The sequence below is a fragment of the Hippopotamus amphibius genome, chromosome X (genome assembly GCF_030028045.1).
Source record: "Hippopotamus amphibius kiboko isolate mHipAmp2 chromosome X, mHipAmp2.hap2, whole genome shotgun sequence".
In the NCBI taxonomy this organism is placed as follows: Eukaryota; Metazoa; Chordata; class Mammalia; order Artiodactyla; family Hippopotamidae; genus Hippopotamus; species Hippopotamus amphibius.
In genome coordinates this window covers 17,512,871-17,533,467 of record NC_080203.1, presented here as the reverse complement: position 1 = coordinate 17,533,467, position 20,597 = coordinate 17,512,871, and the positions used below count along the sequence as shown (strand labels likewise).

Below are 20,597 nucleotides of genomic sequence, written 5' to 3'. Positions count from 1 at the left end.
GGCGTGGGGTGCGTGGCGCCCCCGCCCCGCCCCCGGCCGGGCCGGCTCCCGCGCGCGCGCCCCGCCCCGCAGCCCCTGCGGGCCGAGCCCCGGCTGGCGCGCGCCCCGCCCCGCCCCGCCCCAGGCCAGCCGCGCCCGCCCCCGCGCGCGCGCGCCCTCCCTCCCCGCCTCCCCCGCGCGCCCCTCCCCTCGCGCCCCTCCCGCGCCCTACATCCACCGCCCGGCCGAGGGGGCTCAGTCCGCAGCCGCCGACGCCGACGCCGACGCCGACTCCGCGCCTCGGCCTCGGTGCTGGCAGCGGCCGCCGCCGAGACAGCCGCGCAGGCGAGCATCCCCAGGCAGTAAGCCCGCTTTTTCTCCGCGTGTGCGTGCATGCGTGTGTGCCTCCCGCCCGGCGGGTCCGCGTCCCGGGGGAGCGGCTGCCCTCCTGCCCCGCCGCCGCCGCCGCCCGCGGGCTGGCCCCCGGGGCGGGTATCTGGGGCCTTGGGCCTCGGTCGCCCGGCCGGGGGTGGGGGCTGCGGGATGGCCGGCCGCGGGGTCCCCTCCCCTGCCCGCCCGGCGGTGCGTGCCTCAGCGTCCCTCGGGCTCTCGCCGCTGGGGTGGCGGGCGGAGGGGACCGGGAGCGCCTGGAGGTGGGGGAAGCTGAAGGGAGGAGGGGGCTCTCCCTGTTTTCCTCTGCGGAATTGTGGGGAGTGGGGCGCGAGGGAAGGGGGGGCCCAGGGCTTTCGGCCCGAGGATGGCGGGCAGTGGGGGGTGGGGCGAGGTGGGGGGCACCTCTCGGTTTTCTCAACGAGGATAGCTAGCCGGGGTTGCGGGGAGCCGGGGAGGATGAAGTGGGGGGCTCCCCTCGGTTTTCTCCCCGAGGATGGGAAGGGAATGAGAGGAACCTGCCTGGGTTCGCACAACGAGGGGGGCGGGGGTGGGCGTGGGAGGGAGTGAAGGTGAGGGGGCTCCCAAGGTTTTCTCGTCGAGGGTGGTGAGGGGGAGGTTAGAGGCGTGGCGGTGGGGTGCAGAGGGAGGAGGGCGAGCGCCGGCTCTGGTTCTTCTCTAAGGAGATGGCGGGGGGTTGGCGAATGGGGGTGGGGAGAGTGGGGGATTTCAGCTCCAGCGCGAGACCTAGAGAAGCAGGAGGAAGGTTCTATAACATGGGTTGAGCTTTAGAAGGTGGATTTTCGAAACTGCAGGGTGTGACCTTTCCGTCTTAAAAAGCGTGAAATCCCTACAAGGTGCCGTCTGTTCTAGGCTCTGGGAGAGAGGTTTCTGCTTTCGAAGTTTCTCTTTTTCTTCCATTTCTCGCGGCCTCTTCTCAGGCGTCCAGGACTAGGTAGAGGTTTGGAAACCAGCAAGGGAAGACTGTGTATGGTTGGTGTTCAGTGCTATATTATTTTCTGCGTTTGAGACTGTGCGGGTTTCTCAGGTTTGTTTTGATTCATTGCCTTTTACAATAAAAGCCCTGTAGCAGCCAGACCCCTTGGGAAAAGAAGAGAACAGGGTTTATTAAGGGGGCTCCAGGTTTGGTTTTTGAATTTCCTGAAGTGCAAGACATACGTCGTTGTAGCATTTGGCTTGGCTTTCAGAAGACGTAGAAATAGAATAAACGTATGTCTTTGCTGAAAGTCCCCTATAGTCATTTAAATTATTCCATTGGGATTATCTGAGCCCCCTTTGATTTGAATTTGGAATAGGTCCAGTTTTCCTAATTGGAGCCATCATTTTGTCATTGCCTGTAATTCTTCCCTGGGTTATCAAATCTATGGCAGGCTTATGCAGGAATAATGTTTTCTTCGTTATCTTGATTAAGACAGTTTTAATGTAAATTTTATGTTGTTCCTTGGAAATGTGAACATTTGCAGAATGGCATACATTTAAATTATGAGCCCCTTAGAATTTTGCAAAGCCTTTCCCTCCCCAGCTCATCTCCAGGAACAGAACCCTCCCCATTCTTTGCACTGAGGGAGCAAGGGCTTCTGGGATGGTAGCTTTGCCTCTGGAAACTCATGTTTGCTTAGGAAGAATACATATTGAGAAGGCTTAGGCCTTTAATGTGGTGAGGCTATACGTGCTTTCCCATTTTGGTTACATAAGGTTCTAATCTAGTTTTTACCTTCAGTCTTTAAAAATACTTATTTAACATTTTTAAGAGCAAATATAATCTTTATGCAACAGGAAGTTGGTTAGATACGCCATGATTTGTGTGAACCACCTACCAATAAGTATATAGTCTAAGACTACCATATGGATTCTGTAACCATATATGGTTTTAGAAATTCTAAGCTGCCATTCCCATATTGAATTTTTGAAGAAGGAAAGCGTTTTTTTTTCTTAAACCAAGTCTAGCTTTTTGAGTGAAACTTTTAAAAAATGATGTAAGATTTAAATTGGTAAATTCCTCTTATATGATACTGGGAAATTGAAGCTAATTTAATATGTATCAAACTAATGGACCACTTAAACAAGATAATTTATTTGTGTACTGGAAATGATAAACTGGAAATGTTTTAAGTGGAAATAGAAGTTTGGTCTCAAAGATGGATGAGAATGCACTTAAACACTATTATTTGCACCATTTCTAATGTTAATGTGATGCCCATTCTATACGCCGGGAAATCTAAAAATAATGCATTAAAAATACAGCTTAAATTTGACGGTTTTTTTCTCTTATGAATAGAATGCTGGGAGTGGTGAAATGTTTTATAGAGAGAAGCATGCGATGGTGGTGGGCCTTAAGTTTCTCCAGACAAGAGGAGTAAATGGAGTGTCTTTTACCCAACTTTTTGAGAACCTGTTGTTTGCCCTGAGGTACTGGAGGAGGGGAAAAAAAAAGATAAGGAAACTTGAAAAATTAACAAAAATATGATCAGATATCTTTCTAAATATTCTTTAAGATTTTGCTCATACCCATTTGAAAAGTAGTTTGTAAATCAAGACTTTGCGTAAGACATTGATCCTCTCTAAAGTTTTGACATTAAAAAAAAAAGCTGTTCACTGAAGGATGGCAGCTAACCTGAGGGTGATCCATCCCTGTTTTCCTGCTTCCCACCTCCGGGTTCCCTTCTTCCCCACTTGTGCCAGCCACTCTGGCTTTTATAACCTTGTGGGAGTTGAACAAATGTTCGTGCCTGCTTGAACTTTAGGCCTTATCTATTTGGCTGCTTTCCCTAACTTTTGCCTACAAAATTCTTTTTGGTTAATTGAACTTTCCAGTTGTTTGGGTTTGGAGTAAAAGGGAGTAGACTGTAATTATTTTCTATTAAAAGATCTTTTCTTTCAACTCCTGTTGGACGAAAGCAAAGAAATTTTTTTTTTTTATTTTTTGGTCAACGGAGTACTTAAGCAGACTATATGACCATTTATTTATTCAGCCAACATTTACTGAGTGACCACCTCTGTTGGAGGCTCTGTGCTAGGTGCCTGGATGCACAGTGGATAAGAAATGACTCCTGCTTTCTGGAGCAGTTATTAAAATGAAGAATAGACAGTGAATTCATTGTGAATAATCAAGAGTTGTCCCGAGTCTTTTGGACTTTAACATAGCACTTTATGTACAGTAAACATGCTTCAGCCGGGCGCACAGGGGAGCCGTTTCTTTCCAGGGTATTAGTCACTGCATAAATTCCATCTTACCTTCCCAACGAAGACATACTTTGTCAGTTTGGGTAATAACATGGCTTCTAAGTCATCTTAAGGTGAATGGCCTTTTAAAATTTCACGTAAAGTAATTAGGACATAGCAGATTTCTTGATATTAAAGTTCAGCATTTTGTATGACTGTATAGAGTAGTGAAAAGACAACCAGGCCAGCATTCCTTCCTGTGAACTAAAGCAGCTTCTGACAGCAAATTGGGCCAGAAAATTTATTTTTCTGTGGTCAACTTTGAATTATGGGTACTAATGAATGATGGAGCCCAGAGGAGTAGATAAGACTAAATGGGAGGGCGAGTAAACCTTTGTCCTCCTGTGGGACTGCCTCCCAAGATCTTTGAGAAGTCCCATCTCTGGATAGTGCTAGACCAGTGGTTATTAACTGGGGCAGTTTTGCCCCCTAGGGGACATTGAACAATGTCTGGAGACAGTTTGGCGTTCACAGCTTGGGGTGTGTCTCGTGGGTAGAGGTCAGGCAAGGGGCTTAAACATCATGCGATGTACAGGGCAGCCCCCCACGACGGAGAACCATCTGACCCAAATTGTCAGTAGTGCTGAGGTTGATGTAATTTCATCTATGAAATGCAGTAAAATTTAACTTCAGGAGAGTAGAGAACACTAACAGTGTCTTGATGTGACCAAGTAGTTGGCTGAGCTTACTTTACTAGTCTTAAAAGTGACTAGTTCCTGAACATCAACCCAAATAATTAAGACCAATAAAAGCTATCATTTATGGTGCTTAACTCTGTGCCTGACACTTGTATATGTTGTATAGTTTCTTCATGTTGTAAATTAAGAACCAGGCTCAGAGAGGTGAAGTAATTTGCCCTGGGTCTCACAGCAGGTGGTCATGGTTAGAAGGCGACATCAACATTAAGATTGTCTTACTCAGAAGTTCATGGTTTTGAGCACAACGTCGTACTGTCTCCCTTGTGGTATGCTCCATTCAAAACCTTACTTAAAATTAAAATTACTACATGTCCTATATACCATTGAGTTTGCTGGAGAGTAATTAAAAAACCATGAACGTTAAATCTGATCATACTTGAAGTGGCCAGGAGTAGGGGGAGAAAGGGACCTGACCTTACTTGAAGGCCTTCTATACTTCTAGAAAATATATGAGTTGAATTTACACGCATTATGTAATTTGATCCTCACAGCAACTCTACAAAGTGGTTATGATGCGCATTTCACAGATGAGGTTAGTTAAGTTACTTGTCTAAGGTTATACAACTAATAAGCGGCAAAGTTGGGATTTGAACTTCAGCCCCATGACTAAGCCACTGTCCCTTGCTACTTGCTCTGAAGCTTGGGGTTGCTGAGCGGGGCTGAGGTGAAGAGCCTGCTGCAGAGAGGTGAGTGACTGGTCCTGGGTAAGAAGTCGTTGCAGAGGTAACGTGTTGTAGACACAGATTACACCCAGGTGGAGAATGGGGAGGTGAACGATTACCTATACCTACCTCTACCTACCTCAACTGAGGAGAATTCAGTGCAACATGAAGTTTGTTCTAGAGATCTACCCAGACTGAGCCTGCAGTTGTCATTTTGGAGAACTTTGTCTATCTTCCTTGAAATTTTTGAACACTTTTTATAATGGTGAAGCTGGAAGTTACCTAATTATGTTTATATCCTTTCCGCGGCTTACCTTCAATTCAGCCTTTTTGGGACTGCCGTATAGAATTTAACAGTGACAGCATTAATTTTGTATCTTTGTGCACAACTTAAACATTTGTTTTTGCTGTGGACGTTGTTTTTATAATAAACGTCATCAAATTCATACTTGTGTTTTCCATATGGGGGGTGTGTTTTGTTTTGACAGCTAAATATTTATTTTAACTTTTGATGCGCTGTGTTTTAGAGCATAAAAAGGAAAAATAGAAACCAGCCCAATAGCAACCATATTTTGTCTGGCAAGCTTTTTTTTGTTTTCTGTTTTGTTTTGTTTTGTTTTTGTGGGTAGAAGAAGTACCTCATGTTTCATTTCATTTACTTTAAACTGGAAAGGAATTTTAACCATGATTCTCAAGGGCCAGGATGCTGGAAAAAAAAGTTATTTAGATAAAATGTGCGTTTTGATTTCCACATAGGACTGTGAGCCACAGATTCTGATTGTAATAATAATGTTCTGATTCTGACTACAGCAGTCAGCCACTTGGGTAATCAACCACTTGTGTGGACACGCATTGTGATACTGCCTGATTTTGTGATTCCCCTCCTCATGATTTTAGAGTAGACTTGAGAGATCTGGTAAAACCTGGAAGAATGCACTAATCCTTTTGAAAAATCTTTTTTAAATGATAAGAGTGGTAATTTTTCATTGTAGGGGCAGATTCAGAAAATACAAGTGTAAAGAAAAGAAAAATCAGTTATAATCCACCACCCAGAAATTAGTGACAATGTTTTGTATTTTTTTTAAATGCAATGGTTTTTTTTTAAGGGTGAACTCAAGTCCATTGCAGAATCTCCAGCTTATAAGTGTAGTCTAAGGTTTTTTTTTAAAAAAATTTACTGAAAGATCTTATGAATTACTGTTGCATCTCTAGATAGAAGTCATAGTCATGAAGAATGAAATGGGAATGCCACCCGAGAGTTAGAGAACGATCACGTGGCCTCCTCTTGTAAGCTCCTTAAAATTCCTCCTCCTCCGACTTGAGTAGTAGAATTTCAGGGCCAGAAGGGGCTGTCAGGACTCATCCCCCCTTTGTTTTACTGATGAGAAAACTGAGGCTCAAAGAGGCCAAGCACCTGATCCAAGGTCATATGATGTGTTAATGTCAGAGTTTGAAGTTTTAGGTCCTCCATACATACATGAGTTTTAGTTTCCTAATTAAAAACTCTTCACAGCCAGAACTTTTTGTTGGCCTGCCCCTCAAAAGAACAAGTTATTATGGTGAAAGTATATTAAGTATATACTGAAGGACACCAAAAAGCCAGGTTTTTCCTAATTTCAGAAAACGATCATAGCAGTTTTTTGCAGAAATTTATCATGTTATTTGCTTTACTGAAATTGAACATTAGTGGTGGGGAACCTCTTTTGAGCATCTAGCCTTTAATTTCCTCTGGCCTAGGGCGCAAGTACAAGTACCAAGGCCTGTCGAATATGCCTAGAGTCACAGAAATGCAGCAACGACTTTGTAAGAGTTTACACACATGAGCCTGGAAGACCCCAATTGGAGCCATCGCTGCACTAGAGTTTTCTTTTCCTTTGTAAAATGAGATGTCTGTTCGAATTGTGGGAAAGTTAAAATTGTTGGAAAGAAATTTTAAATTGGATTGCATTTGCTTCCAAACTTAGGTAGGAAGTTAAATTGTAGCAAATGCTGGCACATACACCTGTGCCCCCACGGTTGTTGTTTTAAACCTGGCACTGTTAAGAAATAAGTTCTTCAGCTTTCCTCCCTTTCTTACTTGGCCCTCTTTGTTCTTTCCAAAGCTGTGTGGGTCACTCCCTCTTCCTGTCTCCTTCGCCTGGGTATCTATTTACTCTCAGGGTGACTTTTTTTGGGTCCAGTGGACTCTGTCCACTTGCCTTTTTCTGGGCTCCGGAGTCATCACCATGTTCACCTGCCAATGCGTCTTCCCCTTCCCGCGTTTGCCAATATTACAGTTACCCCCTACCTGGGCCAGGTCCGTTTTTCAGCCTAGAATGGGCAGGGAAGCTGCTCTCCGGAGCAGGTGTAGGGTGAGATCTGGTGTTACCTGACATAGAAATGTCACTGTTAGAATAGAATTAAACAAAATACATCCGGAGATTACATAGGCTGCATATACTTGTAAACCTGTGAATGCAAAACCATCCCTTCTCTATGGCCAGGGCCTCAGCAAATGTGAAAGCTACGTGAAATAATGAATATGGATACTCAGTGCCAAGGGCTCACTATTCGAACAAATGAGAAAATTGTACCCTTGCCTAGGGGTGTGTTCGCAAGTAGTTTTTGCTCCTGTTCCTCATTATTGCCTGCTAATGAATATGTGCATTGTCAGTGAGCCGCTAGCTCTTCCCACCTTCCTGCAGTACGCTGTATTTCCCTTCTGAAAATGGGGTTTTCTCTGTATTTAAACCAATGAAATTTGCTTGCACCTCATTTTGGAACTACTGTAGGTGTAAAATACACCGGTCAGAGATACACGTGTACTGGCTTTGTAAGTGCAGTGAAACCTAGAAAAAGAAAAGAGCAATCAAAATAAGTCTTGGTTGCCAGCACTCTAGTTTTTGTAGCATTTATATTTTATTTACCCAGCTAAAAACTCTGGTTCTTACATATATTCAAGACATAAAATGTCCCATAGACCTTCTAATCACAATAATTTGCAATATCCACAAGGGTCTAAATGTGCTTTTCAGTACTAAGGACATGGTAGCTGGGAAAGGAGAGTTTTTGTCAAGGTTGTTTTGACAAGCATGGTACAAAAGTAAATTTCTGTACTTTATTAACAAGTTTTATTATTCGCTTTCAGTTTTAGAGTGTGGATAAGGCTGCTTGGCTCCTGTCAGATTAAAACTGTGTGATTTATTAGAAGGACGTTAAGGATTGGTTTTTCAGTGAATCTGCCAGGTCTAGTATTAGACTTTATTCTGGTTTGGGAAGCTGATTGCCAGCATCTGTCTCAAGACCTGGTCAATCATCTGCACTTTCGTGTGGCCAGGTGAACTGAAGTTAACAGGTGTCCCTCCAGGTTTCTTAGAGACTAAAGAGTACACACAGACACACACATAAATTCCAAACCATTTTGTATCACTAAGCCATAGCAGTGGATTTAGACATTTGAATTAACATTTTACGTTTTTCAACAGTTTGTAAAAAACACCCTGTAAATAGTGGTAGTTTCAAACATTAAATGATTAAAATATTAAAATGATTTTTTTAAAAAGTCCTCAACCAGATGGCTTCTAGAAGCTAAGGAGACACTTTATGTTCCTTGTCAAAGATTCTACATCTCCAGATGCCTGGGGCAGTTAAAATTTTCAAATTCTAGGCCCGTCCCTTCTAGGCCACAAGATGCAGAATTTTCCAATGTAGTAAGCACACCTAACCACACTGAGGAAAGAAACGAAGCAGGCAGACTAATAGGAGGTGAAAGTTTATATTTGCATTTACAGATAAAGCAGTCGACCTTTGTTAGAGCCACTTTTTAAATATCAACTCTCCCCCCAATTTATTAAAGAATAGCTAACAGAAATATACAATTATTTCTGTTATATTGAAAGTGTACAGTGTGGTACAATAAGTAAATTAGGTACAATAAATCTATTGTAAATAGCTTACAATAGATAAATTAGTTTGGGATGAACATATACACACTACTGTATACAAAATAAACAAGGACCTACTGTATAGCACAGGGAACTATATATCTTGTAGTGAAAAGGAACCTGAAAAAGAATGGATATGTTCGTATGTGTACAACTGAATCACTTTGCTGTACACCCGAAGCTAACACAGCATTGTAAATTAACTATACTTCAATTTTTATTTATTTATTTATTTATTTATTGGCTGCATTGGGTCTTTGATGCTGCAACACGGGCTTTCTCTAGTTGTGGCGAGTGGGGGCTCCTCTTCATTGTGGTGCATGGGGTCCTCATTGTGGTGGCTTCTTTTGTTGTGGAGCATGGGCTCTAGGCACGTGGGCTTCAGTAGTGTGGCACACAGGCTCAGTAGTTTTGGTGCACGGGCTTAGTTGCTCCGTGACATGTGGGATCTTCCTGGAGCAGGGGTCGAACCTGTGTCCCCTGTATTGGCAGATGGATTCTTAACTAACACTGCGCCACCTAGGAAGTCCCTATCCTTCAATTTTAAAAATGGTTTTAAAAAATAACAGGAAAAAAAATGAAGTGTACAATGTGATGACTTGATATACATGTACATTGTGGAATGATTATCAAGATAATTTAATATCTACTCTGTTGAGTATCATTTATGTACTATAAACTGCATCCAGTTAAGGCATACAATTTGACGAGTTGCAGCAGGGGTATATAGACCCATGAGGCCACCGCCACTCTGGGGATGTAGAATAATTTTGGCACTCACTCCCCCCACAAGCTTCCTCATGCTCCTTGTGCAGCACATTCTTCCCCAGGCAACCACTGATATGCTTGTGAGTGAGAGCTGCTTTCTAAAGTTAGATTTGAAAGTTTGTGGACCTTTCTTGATCCAAAGACCACACATAAATCCAAAACGCTGTTTTCTTCTCTGTATTTAAGATCAAATAATGTCACAGGGAGGTTCCAGGTTTGACTTCCTAGAACCTTTTCCTGATCACCTAAAGACGAGTACTTAAGAATTTTGCCTGCAAGTAAACCACAGCCTCCTTATGAAATAGTCTCATACATACTTGGATTGAAGGGAAATCAGAACCAAGAGAGAAACAGTTCTGATAAAACGGAAATGCGGTATATATTCTTCTGAAGTAGATAGAGTGAGATGTCAAATCCCCCAAGAACAGGACAAATAAAGTAATTTGAATTTTGCTTCACACTTATTCATAAATTAAAAATGGAAGCATGAGAATAAATGTTTTATACCTGTAGATCTATACCTCCCGCTAGTGTGTGTATAATCATTATTCAGGAATAACCCTATCCCTTGAGCCTTCCAAAAGACTTGAAACAGGCTTAAGAGGGAATTTTCAGTGGATGGAAGGTGTACCATCTTTGCACACTTATGTGCAAAGCCGGCTTTTAACATGCTGAACGTTGCTTTCCCACTGATATATTCAGTTGAATGGATGATTAGGCAATTTAAAGGGCTATAGTATTGAGATGCAGTTTGTCCCTCCCTCACTGACTCCCTCCAAATAATTCATGTCACCAGTCTTTTATGTCTCGCTGGCTCTCCTTTCCATTGCTGTCGCTCAGTCCTGCACCTAGTGTCCATCTGCCACTCCTGATTTCTACTTTCTGCCCTTCTCTACTTTCCTTTCCTGGTTTTCTTCCTCCTCCTCTTTTCTGTCTCCTGATGCTACTTCTCTTACACTGCTCTGCTTTCTCATGACAAAGCTGTTTTTATAAACATCTCCAGACCAAGTCATCAGCGGACTAATTCCAACATGTCAGATGTCATCTTGGTGACTGTTTTTCTTACTTTTTGTTTTGTGGTCCAATAATTTCTTCAGACTCCTTTTAAGTTTGGGGTCATGCTGGAGGTTTGAGAGTTGTGAAATGGTTGGTTTTCAGATACAGTGGAATATGTTTGCAGGGCTGTGTTATAGACAGTCTTTGAAACCATGATTCATTGAAATGAAGTGAATGATGTACATGACAATGTTCCTATGAAACTGCCTTTTACAAAGCTAAAGCAATTAAAATGGTCTTGAGGTAAGGAGATTTATTGTTCCTCAGAATGTACTGGAAAGTTTTTTTTGTCTTGGTTTGCTTTTTTGTTGTTGTTGTTTTTGGCTGCACCATGAGTCTTGTGGGATCGTAGTTCCCTGACCAGGGATCAAACTTGGGCTCTCGACAGTGAAAGTGCGGGAGTCTTAACCACTGGACTGCCAGGGAATTCCCCAAAAAGGTCTTTTTTTAAAAAAAACAAAAAAACTTTCAACATTTGTCAAAATCTATAGAATGCACAACGCAAAGAGTGACCCCTAATGTAAACTATTGACATTAGTCAATAATACTATATCAATGGTGGCTCATCAACTATAAAAAAAAAATACAGTAATGCAGGGTATTAAAAATAGAGGAAATTGGGAAGGAGGTATGTGGAAACCACTTTCTGCTCAGTTGTTCTGTAAATGTAAAACTGCTTTTTAAAAATATATTATTTTTTACTTGGGATTCAGCAATACAATGAATACATCAGGCACTTTTTATTATTAACTGATAGATAAAAGTGCAGTTTTTGTTTTTAAGCACTAGTAGCGTAAGAGAAGCGCTTCTTGGTGAGGGCTGTAACTTGCACCCTGGGCTCCCTGCATAGTGAAAGTGCGAAGCTCCCGGGAGAGCTGCTCGGAGCTGCTCACCATTGTCTGGTTGCACAAGAGTTGCTGAGCAGGTCAGTAACTCTGGGTTGGGACTTTCTCTGTCCACCACCACTGGGGCATTGTGCCATCTTTTTGGTGGAGTGGAGCCCCAGGCTTGACAAGTTCCCCATCCTACAACCCAGTGAGCCCTTTTTTGTCCCTTGCATTTGTGGTATCACTAGCAACAGTGACAATCGGTGAGCTCATGCCAACTCCTGGAGCCAATAGCCAGGGCAGAGTTTAATTGCTTTGGGCCAAAGGCTATTGCTTGGCTTGTAGTAGCATAGACCTGACACCAGAACCTCCGGGTAATTACTCAGTGTGGCCAGTGTGACAGTAAAGCTGTGTGAAAAGATGAGGTCTTTTAAGGTCTTGTTGTAAATGGTTTCTATATACTGGAACTGGGTGATTCTTATGAGCAACTACAAGTATGTGTTGCTTTCTTGAGTTGGCTGTGTAATCAGAACATTCTGTGTAGGCATTAGTAGGTGGGGGCAGGGACGGGGTGGGGCAGTCAGGCCTGAGAGACGTTGAGGCTAAGGGAGACAAGCAAACATAGGGATGGTGTTAAAGTCACTGGAAGAGAAGAAATTGACCAAGCAGCAAGAATTAAACCATAAATGAGGGCAGCCACTCAAGGAATCAAGGAGTGGATATCTTGGGGATATGGTTGTTTAAGGAATGTGTTCTTCAGGCTTGTGATTAGACCCAGGGTCAAAAACTTCATACAGTTAGCTGCAAAAATACTCATGAAGGTGGGAGTTGGTTGTAGAGTTCACCTATTTAACGTACTAAACTTTATTGTGTATTGGAGGAAAAATTTTAATGTTTGGATCTATATATGCTTATTGTTATAGCTGTTATTAGAGAAGCTTTTACATATTTTTTTTTCTTGATTTCACTGCTTGACTGGTCGATGGTACATGTGGTGCTACCTCTGTTGGAAGCAGCAGATTTTAACAGAGGGAGGGGAAAAGAGGGGGCAGAGAGAACCTCTCCCTTGAATCATAATCCATGATGGAGGCTGGGGATTCCAAGATCGCGGGTTACCCTGGGCCGGTGGTGATCTGAACGGTGGCACAGCCACTGCATTCCTTGTGGTCGCCTTCACCATCAACACCAAGCTCTGTGAGCTGACTTGATTGTATTGTAGAGGTGGCAGAAGTAACGGTCTGACCGAAGCATCCTGTGTTTGCCCCACAGTTGTAGACAGGCCTGGTCAGTCGGGAGGCCTGGCCCAGTCATGCTCCTCCCAGCCAGGCTGCTGGAAATAGCTAGAAGGCCTGTGGGGGTGCAGCGGCGATGACAGGCAGGGCGGGTGTGTGACAGTGTCCTCTTGCCCCTTGCTGCTCACCCAGCCGCTGCTCGCCACCCTTTGGCTCCTCTTTGTCTCCCTTCCCCTCTATATCCTGTTTACCCTTGAGTCAGTCACTTGTGGATTTTCTGTTAAGGAGCAAGGAAGGGGGGGAGGACCTCAGCACAAAAAAGTTGGGGCCCCTTGGCTGAAGCAGTCAAGCCCCCAGAGCAGTGCGCTTTACACTTTCCCCTCTGTCAAGCCTGGCTGTGCAGGCTTGTTAGGTATCAGATGGAACTTGGGGTACTTGTAAAAGTTTCTGACATACAACTTGGAAGTTGATTTGTGTCACCTTATAAACTTATCGTTCCTTCCACTTTTAAAACCCTTATAATACGGGGATATGTGTATAAAAACAGATGATTGAACTTGGTGTACCCCCCCAAAAAAAATCATCAAAAAAAAAAAAAACCCCTTATAATTTTCCGTTATGTGTGTATTATTGTCCCTGTAGCAGACACTGGCTAATTGATTGGAGCAGGGCTGCCCAGTTGCCAGCACGTAAGGAAACAGTTCATGGAGTATCAAAGCCATCTTCTAGAGTATGCGTCCGAACACTTCCTCAGATGAAATCAGCAAATGTTTATTGACTGCTTACTCTATGTGCAAGGCACTTTGCTAGATGCGCTGGGGCATATTAAAAACAAAAGGGATCTCTTCAAGCAAGGAACATCCATTCTAATTGGAAAAGCTGTTAGAGACACATGAAGGATGCGGTGGAAAGAGCACTGAACAGAGTGGGGAGGAGGGAGTCAGGAGTGTTGAATCCTAGCCCAAGGTATAACCATCTGATTACTTGGACAAAGTACTTCCCCTCTCGGGGTCTTAGTTCATAAAAAGGGAATCGGACCGGGTAATCTTTAAGACTTTCTGTAGATTGGTTCACAAACAAATGGGTTAAAAAGTTAACAGTACAAGGCGGTAATAGAAGGATTTCAGAAGATGGTACCTTCTCTTTTGCCCAATGAAGTATGCTTATAATGGTTACTATTGTGTGTATATGATACATATACTGTATAATTATACTAATTATGACTACAGACTGGTATTTCTCCAAGTGGGGGCCTTGGACCAGCAGCATCAGCATTGCCTGGGAGCTCATTAGAAATGCAGATTCATGGGCCCCATCCCAGACCTACTCAATCAGAAGCACTGGCAGTGTAGCTCAACACTTTGTGTTTTAATAATCTGCTCCCCCCCACCCCCAGGAGATTGTCACGCTCTCTACACTTTGACTACGGGCTCTAGGAATTTGGAGTGCTGGTTCTCAAACTTGGCTGCACATTACATTCATCTGGGGGAACATGGGGGGCACCCGGACATTACTAGTTGCAGCCAATTTGAGAATCACTGGTTTAGGGAGGAGGTGCACCAAAGCACCTGTTACTCAATAGTGGTGGCAAAGCTCAGAGGCACGGAGTCAGCCACAGCCAGAGCTGAGTGTGGGGGAAGGGGAAAGAAAGGTGGGCGTGAGTACGACTGGAAGGCCTTGAATTTCGAGCTAGAAATTTGGCCTTTAGGTTACAGTGGAGGAAAGTTTGGGGTGAATGGAGTGATCTGTTCAAGGTGGAACATGTGAAAGGTTATTGTGGCAGCTCTATGAAAACGGGTGTACATCTGTAGTCAGGAAGTCTGGTGAGGTAGTCTAGGTGTGAAGTAATCATGAACCAGATTAGGATTGCAGAAATGCGACTATACGGAAGAAAAAGTATGAAGGCTCTTTTGCAGGACAAATGGCTAGGATTTGGTGATGGCTGTGGGGTGAAGACAGGGTTAGAATGTCTTTGGCTCAGGAGTTCCTCTCCTCCTGGGACAGCCAGTGCTCTCCAGATGCAGCTCTTAGAATTGTCACGTCTGATGCATCTGTACTTATCCTTTGTGATTTGTTGCTTTGATTTTGGAGTTCTAATTTGGGGGGCGGGTATTCCCCAGTGAGTTATAGAAAAACGAATTATAGTCACCCAGAAAGCTACCCATGGTCATTGTGGCGGGGGGAAGAATCCTGTTTTTCTTGATGAAAGAATGCTTGGAGTTGTGGGAAAGTTGTAAACTTGGCAATGACAAATTCAAGCCTATCACTCAATTAAGAGAATTTTTATTTTATCATTTGTTTTATTTGGGAACTGCTGTAATAGTCATTGAAGGAACATCAATCTCCGTATTTTTAAAACAAAACAAAAATACCATTGAACATTAGGGCAAAGGACAAGAATTTCAAGGTTTTACCTTTTGACTTTAGCAAATATTTGCTGCTTGCATTTTTCTTGCTGAATTTTGCCATTTGATTTGTGGGGTTTTTTTTTTTGCATCATTCCTACTTGTTTTTCGTGCTTGATAATTTTAGTTTCCTTTATTCTGTTATTGGTGGCTTTTTAATTTCTAAGTATTCTTAATGTTCTGTTATTATTTTTTTGTTTTACTACTTTTCTTTAGTCTTATAAAGCTCATTAGCCAGCAGTTATGTAAAGACATACACAGAAAATACCTGTAGTCTTTTTGTTGTTGTTGTTTTCACCTTTCCACCCCCTTCACCTATTTCCCCCAACCCCTGCCTCTCCCAACCACCAGTCTGTTCTCTGTATCTGAGCTTTTTTTTTTTAATTTTTAGATTCTGTGTGTAAGAGAGATCATACAGTATTTGTCTTTGTCTGACTAATTTCACTTAACATAATGCCCAGAGGTCCATCCAGTTGTTACAAATGGCAAGATTTCCTTTTTATGTGTGAGTAGCATTCCATCATGTATACATGTACTACATCTTCTTTATTCATTCATCCATTGATGGAAACGTGGGTCATTTCCATGTTTTGGCTTTTTTGTAAATAATGCTGCAATGAACATGGGGGTGCAGATATCTTTTTGAGTTAGTTTCTTTGGATAAATACCCAGGAATAGAATTGCTGAATTATGTAGTAGTTCTATTTTTAATTTTGAAAGAAACCTCCATACTGTTTTCTGTAGTGGCTGCACCAATTTACATTCCCACAAATGGTGTAAGGTTCCTTTTTCTCTACATCCTCGCCAACACTTGTTATTTGTGGTGTTTTGATAATTGCCATTCTGATTAGTGTGAGGTGATATTTCATTGTGCTTTTGATTTGCATGATGTCTAGCATCTTTTCATGTACCTGTTGGCCATGTGTTTATGTTCTTTGGGAAAATGTCTATTCAATTCCACTGCCCTTTTTTTAAAAAATAAATTTATTTATTTATTGTATTTATTGGCTGTGTTGGGTCTTCGTTGCTGTGCGCCGGCTTTCTTTAGTTGCGTGAGCAGGGGCTACTCTTTGTTGCCTTGTAGTGGCTTCTCGTTGCGGAGTACAGGCTCTAGGTGCACGTGCTTCAGTAGTTGTGGCATGCGGGCTCAGTAGTTGTGGCTCTCGGGCTGCAGAGCACAGGCTCAGTAGTTGTAGCACATGGGCTTAGTTGCTCCGCAGCATGTGGAATCTTCCCGGATCAGGGCTCAAACCTGTGCCCCCTGCATTGGCAGGCAGATTCTTAACCACTGTGCCACCAGCGAAGTTCCTCTCCACTGCCTATTTTTTAATTGGATTGTTTATTTTGCCACTGAGTTGTATGAGTTCTTTGTATATTTTGGATACTAGTTCCTTATCAGATACATGATTTGCAAATATTTTTCTCCCATTCTGTAGGTTGCCTTTTCATTTTGTTGATCATTTTGTTTGCTGCACAGAAGCTTTTTTATTTTATGTAGTCCCTATTTTTGCTTTTGTTGCAAAAGTATTCTCAATGTTTTAGTACTCCAGTTAAAAAGGAACGAATATATTTTTATTTCTTATCCTCCCTTTGTGACCAAAATTCTTTAAATTTGCATCAAGAAATGGCCTGTCGAAAGAGCTCCTTAGTGCTTATCTGGGGTCTGGTGGGCGTGCTGCTTACCTTTCCTCCTTTTACTAGTTTAGAGCTTATGCCATACCTGGAAGGAAAGACCTTTTATTACTAGTTGCAAACCTGTAAAAGCAAATTTGGTATTTTAAAGGGGTTCCATATATTCCAATGCAACGTTTTAAAATGGCTCACCACTGTAACTTTGGAAAAGTTGTGCACTTTTTAGTTTTCTGAAGGGACTATAAAAATCTAAGGATGAATCTAGAAGGATCACAACTTGAAATGTGTCATATATCTAATACATATCTTTTAATAGTCTCTCTTTTCCTAGACTGAGTAAAGATAAAACCTTTTTCTTTCCAAATTGTGAAGAATATTGTATCATATAAAATAAATGTAGAAGCTTCTGTGGAATAAATGATCTTCCAGACATAGTATAGAGTATGTTAGACTCAATCTAAGGACACAAAATTAGATTTTATTATATTTCTATAACAATATCCTTTTGGTTTTTGTTTGTTAAGTTAATGTGTTGGTAAAGATTCAGTGATGTTTCAGATCTTGATTATGTTGAAATTATTAAAATGAGGCATCTTTTTATCTGAACCATTTATTTATAACAATAAATTATTTTGCTGGATAAAAGCCACTTTATCAGTTCTTCTGCTGAAGGAAAGAAGCCAGTGGCCATCTTGTTTGTATTTCTTATTGTGTGCTATGGTAACGTTTCAAATGTGTTTTGGACAGTGCATATGCTGATATCTCTGACGGCCATAGCAGCATAAGCATCTGAATCAAAGCAGGATAAATGGGAAGTCTTAAGCTGCTGCCTGGTACCATCACAAGTGTACCTAATTAAGAAGGTATTTGGGGTTCACTACTCTTTGGTTTCTTAGGTAGGAGAGAATGTTCTGAAGGACATGATTAAGGAATGGTTACCATGACAATCGCATTCAAAGAATTTAGCGGAGACAATGAATCTGGGGTTCATCCATTTTGATTGATTCAGCTGGTCTTTTAGGTTCATTCAAATAGCTGCTGTCTCTGGATTTTATTTTTCCATGTAATTCACCCAATTGATTGGTGATTTGGGGATCACTTAAGCTTGGCTGTCCTCAGTGATAGGATCGGCAGTGTCTGTGACCAAAATACCATTGTTAAACCTGAAGGAAAATGATTGTGTTTGTTAAATGTCACTAGAATTTAGCTTCTGGCTTCTGGAATAACATAAATGGTTTGTCTAATTTCACTTATTAATTCTGTCAGGGTGGGATGAGATTAACGTGATTTATTTTAAAGCATGACTGACCCTAAAGTGTTCGGGTTTTATTTTGGATTACTTTGCTGTCATCACATTTTACCCAGGGTGTTTGGCTGCTGTTCCGTTTTTACTCTTTGACTTGCACAATATCATCAACACAATTTGTGCTATGTCTGGTCAGAGCCACAGTTACACACTGCGGATTGAAAAGTATACACAACTCTACTGCCATGAGTGCTTTATCCTCCCAACCCCAACTGAATGTTAAGTGGGACACACTAGCCCCGACAGTAAAGTGAAATGGACATACAAATGCTGTTAAAATCTTGCTGTACATTTTTAATCCTTCTTTGTGGGCTAGTTCTTGACGGTGAAATCATGAACTGTGCAACCCAAGACTCCTCTGGCAGGGGCCCAAGTTGGACCCCAATGAGAGAGCTCTGCCTGCTTGCTCAGCCTTTGGGCCTTTCTCTCTTTTGCCCTCTGGAGGGCATCAGGGAACATGACATTCAAGGACTTCCTTTGCAAGGGAGAGGCGGTGGCTTGGTGTGGCTACTAGAAGACAAGTTCTCTGGCATCCCCTGGCCCCACCAGGCTCCTTGAAGCCTGAACTTGGGGGAGGTAGGGAGCAGAAAGAGAGAAGGCAGGGAAGGTAGTGGCAGGGCTGGGGTCCTAGGGAGGAAACTATTCTGGTTCTTTAGAGAATGGATTCCTTCAAGTAGAGCCTAGTATGTATTAAATCCATCTCCAGGAAAAATTGGTTCTGGCAGGGTGAGTAAAATGGACTAGTATAATAAGGCTAGAGTGTGATGGATTCAGGTTCAAAGTTGAAGTTGGGTTCGATCTAAGTAGGGGTCTATTTGGGGCCAGGTATCTGTGGTAGCATATGAAATGGTTATCCAAGTTTGATAACATTTTCACTCTGCACCTGCTGTAATAGTAGTGATGATTATATATCTGATATTCAGTGAGTACCTTGTATGTGTGAGGCCCTGTTAAGTGCTTTACACGTGCTGCCACCTTAAATCCCCTCCATGAGGTCAGCTACCATTATGAGGTTCACAGAGGTTGTACAGCTAATATGAGGCAGGGCCACCCAGGCAGTCTGCCTCTGGCGCCCTGGCTGTGAACAGCTGTGCCATGCTGCATTCCCCCCACAGCTGCATGAAAGGGTGTGGCACCTTCTAGAAACAGTGAGTTCCACATGAGTGGGGTGTGGGTGGTGGGAGATGAGACTGAGCCAAGCCTTTTGTATGTACATGCTACGTCCGAGGAGATAGAAATCAGGGATTTCTGTTCCTGACACCAAGAAACTTAAAGTCCTGTAAGGCAAACGAGGTATAACATAAAACCAATGATACATTATTCATATGATAGAATAAAAAAATATTATCTCTACTTAAGTGTAGGTGGGAAGGGGACTAGAAGGTATTCCATTGGAGTCAGTCACTTTTAAGCATTTTGCTTTTGAAAGTTAGCTCTTTGTTGCTGGCACAGATTTGCCTTCCTCTGGGCTTTTGAGCTGGCAGACAAGACCCCTGTCCCTGTAGTCATCAGACTTGTCTATTTTGAGTTCAGAAGAGTTGATTTCAACTATGACAGTTGTCATTAAGGTCTCTAAACAGGTGAACCCATTAGCCTATTGAACTAACTGGACCAGTTACTTATTTTCCCATTCAGTAACATTGAAAAAAATCTCTAACCACTGCCTGATTGATGATGGGCCTGGAACTGGTTGGTTGGGGTGGGGGGTGGGATGGGGGGCATTTATGAGTCTGGTTATAATCCTTGGTTTATGTTTGCCTGATTTCACTCGATGGATGCTTCTTGAGCGCCTCCAGTGTGCCAGGTACTGTTCTGTGGGAATAGAGCAGGGAACAGGACAGACAGGGCGGGGGGGGGGCCCTCCTCTCAGGGAGCTGTCTTTTCCTCAGATTTCATTTGCTCATGTACATTTTACAGTTGATATAAAAGTGGCTTTGGTGTGAGTTTCAGGATTTCCCACGGTGGCGATGATACAACGATCACACTTTCTCCTTGGCCCTAACCAATCCTTTCTGAATAATGGGGGGCGGATCGGGTGGTGATGTCAGCGTGCCTGTGGGGAGGCCTCACGGGTGCGGAGGGGGCAGTGTGTCGGGGTGTACTGTCTTTGTGTCGTGATGGGAAAAGCACAGGGCACACCTGTTTCCTAGTCATGCAGAACCATCCACACGGGGGTGAGCCTGCCCACCAGCTTGCGTCCTAATCCTGTTGTTGATTGGAGATAACTTCAGCCCTCACAAGGCACCTCATCTCCATGGCAACACCTCTAAATATTCCTCTGGTGACTTGTGCTCTACATTCTGTCTGGATCTGAGCCCTCCTGTGGCAAAATATTCTAGAGATGTTAAAAGAGGGGGGAAAAAAAGGCTCAACTAATAAATCTATTCTAAACCACTGAGTCATTTGTTTTGATTACCCGGGTGATTGCCAAATGTTAATTTAAAACTGAAATAGGCCATGAGCTCACTCCGCTAAC

The 20,597-nt window shown here is 42.8% G+C and overlaps 1 protein-coding gene across 1 annotated transcript in view; it reads left to right on the top strand.

Moving 5' to 3' along the window:
* The first annotated feature begins 279 nt into the window (after positions 1 to 279).
* Positions 280 to 20,597, top strand: part of FHL1 (four and a half LIM domains 1) — a 56,893-nt gene continuing 36,575 nt past the window's right edge. Inside the window, exon 1 of the mRNA XM_057718618.1 lies at positions 280 to 341. The gene's annotated coding sequence lies outside the window, so the exon portion shown is untranslated. The remainder of the gene's footprint in view (positions 342 to 20,597) is intronic.